The following is a 9390-nucleotide window of genomic DNA, read 5'->3' on the forward strand; positions in this document are numbered from 1 at the left end:
TCAGTGTCATCAATCTCAGCCTCTGGATGGACTCAGTCACCCTTCCCCAGTGCACCTTTACTTTCAGCGTCACAGGGCTTGTACATTTGGATATTTTTTTTTCAGTGTTTCATTTCCAAGCTGTCAGATCTAAGGTGCTAGAGTGGCTGGCACATTTGGTGATTGGATGTGAACCAAACCATAGCCAGGCAGTGAAGGCAGAAAGTCACTCTGTCCCCTAAAAGCTCCCTAGGTTCAGGGTCAGACCTTTCTTATCCATTGCTGTTCCCCAGTGCAGGGAAGAGGATAGATGTCCAATACATATCCACGTAGCATATTTTGGTGTCAGATATTGATCAATAGCTTATTAAAAAACAAAACAAAACTCTTCAGGATGGGTTGTGAGCCTAAAGGCCAGGTGAATAGAAAGCACATTCCCCTAAAGTTGAGGGACTTAACTTGAAACACTTCACCCAAGATTAGAGCCACCATTGAGGAAGTTCCTTGGACTTACAGAGGCTCATGTATCCTCTCCTGCCTCCCTCACCAGATGAAAGGGAGCCCATCTGGTACAGGCTGGAAACCAGATGTGCACCAGCAACCAGCATAAAGGTCCCCTGTGCTCACGGTTCCTGTCTAGAAGTCAGAGAACTTTTGGGAAATGCAGAGAAATGGCCAAATTGGTTTGCCATGGAATGTAGAAACCCAACTGACCCCATGATTGGATTTCATCCTCTGACCACAAGAGTGCCAGGCAAGGGAAGTGACTGAAGTTTTCCCCCATCTAAAGCCCATTAAGACGGACTGATTGACTTTAAACTTTCAGGTTTTAATTTGCCTTCTACCCAGAAAGTCCCTAGGGAAATCTGGAAGCAGCCCTTCCTCCTAAAACTGGTTTAACTCTTTTACACATTGGTTTCTTTGGGGGCAGCACTGTGTGAAGGAAACTTTTAAAGCAATACATACACTTTTTATAATTGTAAAAGAAGTATCATATTTACTGCAAAAAGTGCTAGGAATCCCAAGAAAGTATTAAAACATTTAAAAATAACTGTAACCCTTCCACCCAAAAACAACATCATCATTGATAGTTTGACATATTATTATATTTTATGAGAATATAGGTGGGTGTGGATGTATATTTTAAAATCAGTAATAATATTTTTGTAGTATATATTACCTTGTTATATTGAATATCCTGGAACATCAACTCTTTCTGCATCTCTCACTACTTTTCCCTATACTTGATTTTTTTCTTTAAATTAATACCTGTCAGTTTTTTTCCTTTTTCTTTCCTTCTTTTTTTGAAATTATAATTTGATTACAACGTTTATTCCTCCCCTTTTCTCCTTCCAACCTTCCCATATACCCCTCCACACTCTTCTTCAAACTCACAGCCTCTTACTTTTTTTACTAATTGTTCGTGTATGCTTGTGTATGCGTACATATACACATATATACATATACACACCTATAGTTCCTAAATATAACCTGTTTGTTCCATGTAATGCTACTTGTATGTATGTTTTTAGGGTTGAGCATTTGGGACTGGACAACCAATTGGTGTTCTCTTCCCCAAGAAGGCTACCTTTCCCATTCTCAGATTTCCCCCAGTTACCTTTAATTATGCTTGGTTTTCAATAGGGATTAGTTAGCAAGGCTTGGTCACACTTGCACGGAACCCCAGGGCAGAGGCAAGATTATGAGTTCAAGGCTAACCTGATCTACAGAGTTGGAGGCCAGTCTGGGCCATAAAAAAAAAAAAAAAAACAAACAAAACAAACAAAAAAAAAAAAAACTTTTTTTTTTTAATTGGAGAAAAAGAAAAAGTATTCATGAATCAAAGACACAAACATTGTTAAGAGTCATAACATACACTGTTGAATTGTTCTTCAGGAAGGTTGCATTGACTTCTGCTTGCTCTACTACTGGCCTGATTTCAGTTTTGAAAGGATTTTCCTTCCTTCTTTCAGAGCATCTTACAAGCTGGGACTCTAGCTTGGCAGCTGAATGGTAGGATCTGCCCTGGGGCGATTGGTGTAGTCCTGTGTATATTCTTTATTTGAGCACTAAGGAGGCTGGGGTTGGATAGTACTAACAAGTATTTTGTTTATTATAATTTCACGACCAGAAATAAAACCATGTAAATACTTGCTGAGGGATGGGCTTTTTGTTTGATCTGTTGATAATGATAATAAAACAGCCAACTAGGAGAAAGAGACAGGACTTTATATACCTTACTAAAGGTCTTAAAGGGGGGCTGGGGAGATGGCTCAGCAGTTAAGAGCACTGGCTGCTCTTCTAGAGGACCTGAGTTCAATTCCCAGCATGGAAGCTCAAAACTAACATAACTCCAGTTTCAGTAGATCCAGCACCTTTACAGAGACATATATGCAGGCAAAACACCAATGCACATAAAATAAAAAACAAATTTAAAAAATGGTCTTGGAAGGAAGGATCAGGCATGTATGTTCAAGGTCCAGATTTCTTACCGTGGTAGATATTTGGTGACTTTGGGATACTCTATGATATTTTTTCTCTCCACTTTAGTTTCTTCTCCCCATGTGAGCCTTGAAACAAAGGGTGTTCCCTTCCTCCCAAAAGCCAAATACTTAATTCCCCAGCATCTCTTATAGTAGAATGGGGCATATGACCCAAATTGAGGCAAGTAAATGCTCCTCCCACCCAGACCAAGAACTAGGAGCTGGTAACTTCCAAAGCTAGATGAAGAAAAGATTCCTTCTGAAGAGTTGTCACATTTGGCAACATTCTATCCTGAAGCAGCAGTAGGGCTGGTAGCAGTAGCCCCAGGACCCAGGACTAGCAGCTCTGAGAATGCATGTGTTTCTGGATAATTTCTTCAGAGCCCATCCCTGCCCCGTTTTTCAGAGTAAAGAAATCAAGTCATTTTGCTCCAAGCTGTTGATAACCTTATAGTGGTTATAATAGCCATTGATGGAGTGATCCTCTGGGCACACACACTCTGTGCCTCCAGTCCTCACAACACAGCTCTGCAAGGCATGCACCCCTCCTATTTCTCAGAGTAAGAACCCAGCATTCCAAATAGTTAGACTTTGGGCTACACTTTCACAAGGAATTTAAGTCTAATGGAGGAAAAACTGAAAGGACCATGTAAATGCTTAGAGGATCCTGAGACTGACAACACCAAGACATCCCACAGAACCTTCTCAGTCATTCTGACCAAACCAAAGCAATGAAATGGTTTGAGAATACGGGACCAAAACCTGGACCTGGAACCCTGTGAGTTTAGTCAGAGGGGCCAAATCATATGGAATGTGACAGACACATGGTGGTATTTATTAGTGTCATCTTAAAAATCCTTGTGCTAAAGACATACCTGTCCCCACTATCATTCCAGAGAAAAGGGGCTGAGTGACAGCTACTGATCCCCAAAGCCAGTCTCAGATGTTCTGCAGTTCAGGGAAACACAAGATCTTTTTTTTTTTTCTTTCTTTCTTTCTTTGTAGTCTAATAGAGCTTTACTGTCTCTAGGCATTAGGAGAAAAAAAAAATCCAAAGGTCAAAAATAAAAATTCTGGTTTCACCCCATGCAGCTAGAGCGGCATTGAAACGACAGGAAAATGTGAGCTATGTGAGCCAGGGAGAGAAGGACATGCACACACACAAGCTCTGCCTCTCGAGGCTGGGACTCACAGCTCCAGGCATCTAGAAGGCTCATCTTTAGCGCCCAGGAAGGCCTTCTGCCTGTCTGCATGTCTTAAGCCGGTCTACTTTGGCTCCTGAAATGAAACATTACACCAAAACAAACGTCTGACTTTCCTTAAGCACCCTCTAAAGGAGCCTTCCACTAATTTAAGGGAAGGTGTTTTGCTTAAGTGTTTTCCTCTTTGGCAAGCGAGATTCTGAGGAGTTGGGCAATGGTTGAGCCAAGTGAAGGAACTGTTGGAAAAGGAAGGAGGGAAAACATTATGACATTTTTTTTCCTTTTTATATATATATATATTTTAAAAAAAATCTCTGATGCAATTGACCAGAGAAAGTAGGTTCAGTATACAAAGAAGCTGGGCCTACTCCTGATGCCTTGAAGGGCCATGTGGCTGGAGCAGGGGAAAGGGCGGAAGTGGCTTGGACAGGTGCCACACTGAGCAGCTCGTGAACAGACCTGAGTTTTGACAGATTAAAGATGGCTCCAGCAGATAGGGCAGAGGAGCAGTGCTGTCTGGGCGTTCACCCAAAGCTCGTGTCAACAGTGGCAAAGCGAAAACGCACATGGACAATCCTGGATCAGCGGTGAAGATTTTGGAAGGAAATTTTAGTGAGAAGCCAGCGCAAGAGACGGGAGTGATAAATCAGGCCGGGGGAAGTCTGGGTTGAAGGATGCTGCTGCCCAGTGGCTCACGCTGGGCCAGCGGGAAGCACACGTGGGGCCCAGCCGGCGTCGACGCCTGCACCCTCCCAGCTTATTCTGGCTCTGAGAAAATGAGAATATCTTGGCTAAAGATATCAGGGCAGTAAGAGATTTTCAATTAAAAAAAGAAAAGTCTTTCTCCAAAAGGAAACCAAAGGCCCGTGGCTTCTCGCATCAAGAAATAAGGGCGGTACCTCCAGTATGGCGGCTGGAAACTAGGGATCCCAAGGATCATTTTCTTTGTCTGAAAAGCTGACAGAAACACGGAAAGGGGTGATAGGAAAGGCAATCATTATCTTTCATAAATGCCTCCTTGGGCATCACACTGCTGTGTGGATAGGTGGAGAGGTTTGGCTTAATGATGAAATGTCAACAAAAACAAAAGTTCTCAGTTGATACAGGGTCACGGTTAAAAGCCTGCAGGACATCAGGCTCTCCATCCACAATGAGTGTATAATAATCCCCGACCTTACCATTTAGACACAACCCGGTCATAGCAGCCAGAGTCAATGCATCCGTTTCAGACAAAGGCTTCTCTAGAAAGGACAGCTCTTCAAGGCAAAGACACCTCTTTTCCCCAAAGTCCTAACTGAACGGCCCAGGGAAAGCAGAGAACCATGTGTTAGTTGTACGTTGGTAGAAGTAGATCCGCATTAGAAATACATACATCCTGGTCTGGCAGGAGGACTCCCAAGGAAACGGTGCTTGCTGCAAAAGCCTGGTGTGAGGCGTTCAACCCCTGGAACCCACACAGAGGGGGAAGGAGAGAAGCAACTCTACAACCTTGTCTTCTGACCTCCATACACATCCCGGGGCACCCTCCACCCCCCCATCATTTGTATACATGCACACGGTAACAAAAATACTAAATAATTTAAAAATCAAAACTTTCCTTTGTATTCTTAGCTTCTGTATCTTCAAGCTACCCCAGCCCCTCCCCACTACACTAAATCTGCATAGAGACCTGTGAAGGACAGTTAGTAAAAAGCAGGCATTTCTTGGGGGAGGGGTAGTGGGTCTCGTTACCAAACTATAGGCTGGCTTTTAAGGCTTTTAATACAAAGCCAGGCCTGCTCTTGGTGCTCGTGGTGGGTTGACGGCATAACTTTCTGTGACACTCTGACTAGGTCTTTCCCTTGTCTAGAATTTGGCTTATTTCTTCAAACACAAAGGAAAAGGCTTTACATAATATGGCACCAGCCTCCACTCCACCCCCAAGCAGTGCCAAAATAACCCATGCAGGTAAAAAAGTAGGCCTACCCCCACACCCATCCCTGCCCAACCCTGGAGAAGGAGGTTTGGGAAAGATTTAGAAACCGTTGCTTGTTACTACACAATGTCAAGCAAATGAAGGATGTAACTCACATGTGTGTGGTGTGATGGGTGGGTAGTCTCCTGTGACAATCTAGCCCCAAATGCCAAAAGCCACCTGTGGCTTCAGCCTCTCCAGTCTACAGTCAATGGCTCTGATCTGTGTCCCTGACACACTCCCCGTCTAGAATGCTTGTGACTCATAATTTTCTATTCCACTTTCTCTTACTCAAAGACCTAGCTTGGAATTCCTCTCTCCACAACAGAGCTCACAGCTCTTCCTTTAAATCCTCCCTTGAACTGGCTGGCTCCCGTGGGGAATCCTATTCGAACATATGTTGACACACCTGTACCTGCTCCAATGGCTGAGAGATGAGCCTCACTTTGACATTCTTGGTGACACTCATGGGGCTGTCACTATGGCGACCCGGTAGAGCCTGATGGAGAACAAATGACTCCTTTTAGCCTCTCTTCTTGCCTATGAGTGAGCCAGCCATCGGGGACAGGAGTCTATCTTCCCCATGAACTGCACAACAACCTTCTAAGAAGTTCCATGAAGTCACATCGCTGCTAGCGTGCCCAGACCCCTTCACTGGGAGATGTTACTAAAACATCTACTCTTCATCTCTTTCCCATTTCCCCCCCCCTCTGTGAACTCAATGATATTTTTCTTCTGGGTCATTAAAAGTTGTTTGATTTGGTTAATGCCTTATTTATTTAATAACGGATTCCACTCTGTAAGCTAAGTTCAAGAGCGAGGAAGCAGGGTTGCTATTTCTTTGATAGAGATCTCCTTGGCTCCAGTAATCTTAGTCCAGGCATGCTCTAGGCAACAGACCCAAAGTGAACATTTAGATTCCTCAGGAAAGTGCTATGGCTGTGGAGACAGACAGAAATAGCCATTTGTAAAGTGGAAGGTTGACAGTGCCAAACAGAGGGAAAGGTGCCCTGCTGGGATAGTAGGGGCGCTACATAACGTGTGACAAATGAGTAGAACCCAGCAATCAGTTTGAGGATGGAGAAAGCAGCAGAGACACAAGTTATCCAGATAATAATCATCTTTGTGTTAACTTAGATGCTAGTGCAAACTGTGATTGTTATAGTCAGCTGTCTGACATTTATTACTTGACACATTACTTGGCCACTCTGCACACTGTTATGGGGCTAGTATTCTGAAAACAGACTTCATGCCTGCCCCACACATAGTTAGTGTTCACTATCATAATCTACATACCAAACTCCAGTATGGGGGTGTGGTGCAGTTGGGAGAGTACTTGCCTAGCATGCAGAGGGCCCTAGGTTCAATTCCTAGGCCCCAGAAAACTGTATGGTAGTATACAGCTCTAGACCTGGAAGGTAGACATAGGAGGATTATAAGTTTATAAGTTCAAGGTCATCCTCAGTAGTGTAGTAATTTTGAGGCCAACCTGGGCTACTTGAGACCCTGTCTCTAAATAAATGAGTAAATAAATATGTATGTACAAAACTCCTGGACTTGGCATCCGAGGGTTCCCTTAAACTCCTACTGCCCCAGCCACCCTGTACCAATCTGCCTTTCTGAGCAAAGTGATTGGCTGACTGAACATGAAGAAGAAATCCTGTCACCTTTGTGACCGGCTATTTGTTTTCTTTGCTCTAGACTCCTCCAATACTGCCTTTTCAAAATGTTTGATTTTTTTTTCCTAACAAAGACTCAGTTTCCCAAGCCAACCCTCCCAGAGTCTCAACCAGGTTCTGAAATGTCCTCTGTCAGCTGCATACCCCATGAGCCCTGATCTAGAGTGGCTCAGGACTTTCAAACAGCTTCTCTGATCTGTCACCTTCAGCACCACAGGCCTGTCGCTGTCTCTGAGGATGGAATCAAAGCTTCAAAGCCTGCTTTAGCTTTTCTATTCACTGACAGGTTTCCCCAAGTCCCCCCTGAACTGAATTTAAGAAGCAAGTTAAAAAGAGTTTTAGTCTTTTTTGTTGTTGTTGTTGTTTTGTTTGTTTGTTTGTTTGTTTGTTTAGTTTCTTCAAGACAGGGTCCCATTATGTAGCTCTGGCTGTCCTGGAACTCACTATGTAGACCAAGCTGGCCTCAAACTCACAGAAATCCACCTGCCTCTGCCTCCCAAGTTCTGGTTTTAAAGACATGTGCCACTACTCCTGGCTAGTCTGTTTTTATAGTGTCCTAGTGGGCAAGAACCCAAGTTCAAAGCTTTGTCCTGTGATGGCTATAGAAGGGATGTTGAGATCACCTGGCAGAGGATGTCACCCAACACAGCCAGAAACTTCTCAAATCCATTCGTGGCATGGAAGTACAGACCTGAGCAATCCCTCTGGTAGCCTGAGGCCATCCACAAGGCCAGTTATTTCTATGCATAACACTCCAGGATTCAGATGAGGTTTCTTTCTCATGGTGAACTTAGGCTAACCTCAAAGCTGACTCCTAGATCATCTCCACTGTATTCTAGACAAATACAGCTATGTCATTTAACCTCTGTGTCTTCATTCCATCAGCCATAAACTCCAAATAAGACTCTTCTTAGACTAGAGCTGGAAGATAGATAGGTAAGTAGATAGATAGATAGATAGATAGATAGATAGATAGATAGATAGATAGATAGGGATGGATAGGACACAGAGAACTGCTGATTGTGGTGACCTCTAGACAGTTATTAGGGTTCCTAATAGCTAATCAGAACTCCAGACAGGCAGAAAGTCACAAGGACACAACATAATTCCACAGTGAGCAGGAAAAAGCTGGGCTTTATTTGCATTTAAAGTTCATTTTCTATTCTATTCTACCACTCACTATGACACAGACCTGCTCTAACCTGACAGCTCTCCACAGGACTCTGGAGGTCATGTCTCTGATCTGGTTTCCTGTACAGCCTACAGTTTTAGTTTTTTTTTTCAGGACACTCAAAGCCTCGCACACACTAACCACATGTTCTACCCAGTCCACATCTCTCATATTGCTGAAGTTATCACTATGTGTGCTTTAATTTCTTGAAAATCCACATGCCCTTCTCACCGTGTGGGACCAAGGGTGCAGCAACATCAGCATCACTTCGGGTGTTCCTCTCCTGTTCCCATACAAATCTCTTCCTCCTTCTACGACCTCCTGACTCATCAGTTCCTAGCCATGGCTCCCCTGAGGTGGGCCCTTCGTAAATACCTTTGGAATGAACAAAAACAGTCACTATTCACTCTCTTGCAGGCCCTTTAAAAGAATACCACCAACTCAGTTCCTGGCCTGGCCTCATTGGGAGACATGTAGCCCCTCTGTGCAGTGCAGGTCAACCAGAAACAGAGCTGTAAAATCTGAGCGGCCCAGTTCACGGAGCCACAAAAGCGGCGAACCTTGTTTTTCCTTCCAGCCTCATAACCTCACCAGAAAGACGGACCACCTTTAACTAGGTCAACCCAATTTCACAGTCTTCACTCAGCGCTCGGCCCTTCATTATTGAGGTTCTCAGTTGGAGGCACAACATTTACTGTGATGATTTATGTTTGGAAGAGTGAGGGATTTGTCCATTCTTGACTGAATTGTACAAGACCTTCCTGTATGGAAAGTACACCGTGGAGGACAATAGGCTAGCACTGGCCCATCTCCACTGGGGGATTTTTCTGAAAGGAATCTTGGCCTGGCTAGAGCTAAAGCCCTGGCAACTTGGAGGTAAAAGTCAGGAAGAAAGGAAAAGCACTTTAGTGAAACTCGTCCT

Source organism: Phodopus roborovskii, unplaced genomic scaffold (genome assembly GCF_943737965.1).
Source record: "Phodopus roborovskii unplaced genomic scaffold, PHOROB, whole genome shotgun sequence".
NCBI lineage: Eukaryota > Metazoa > Chordata > Mammalia > Rodentia > Cricetidae > Phodopus > Phodopus roborovskii.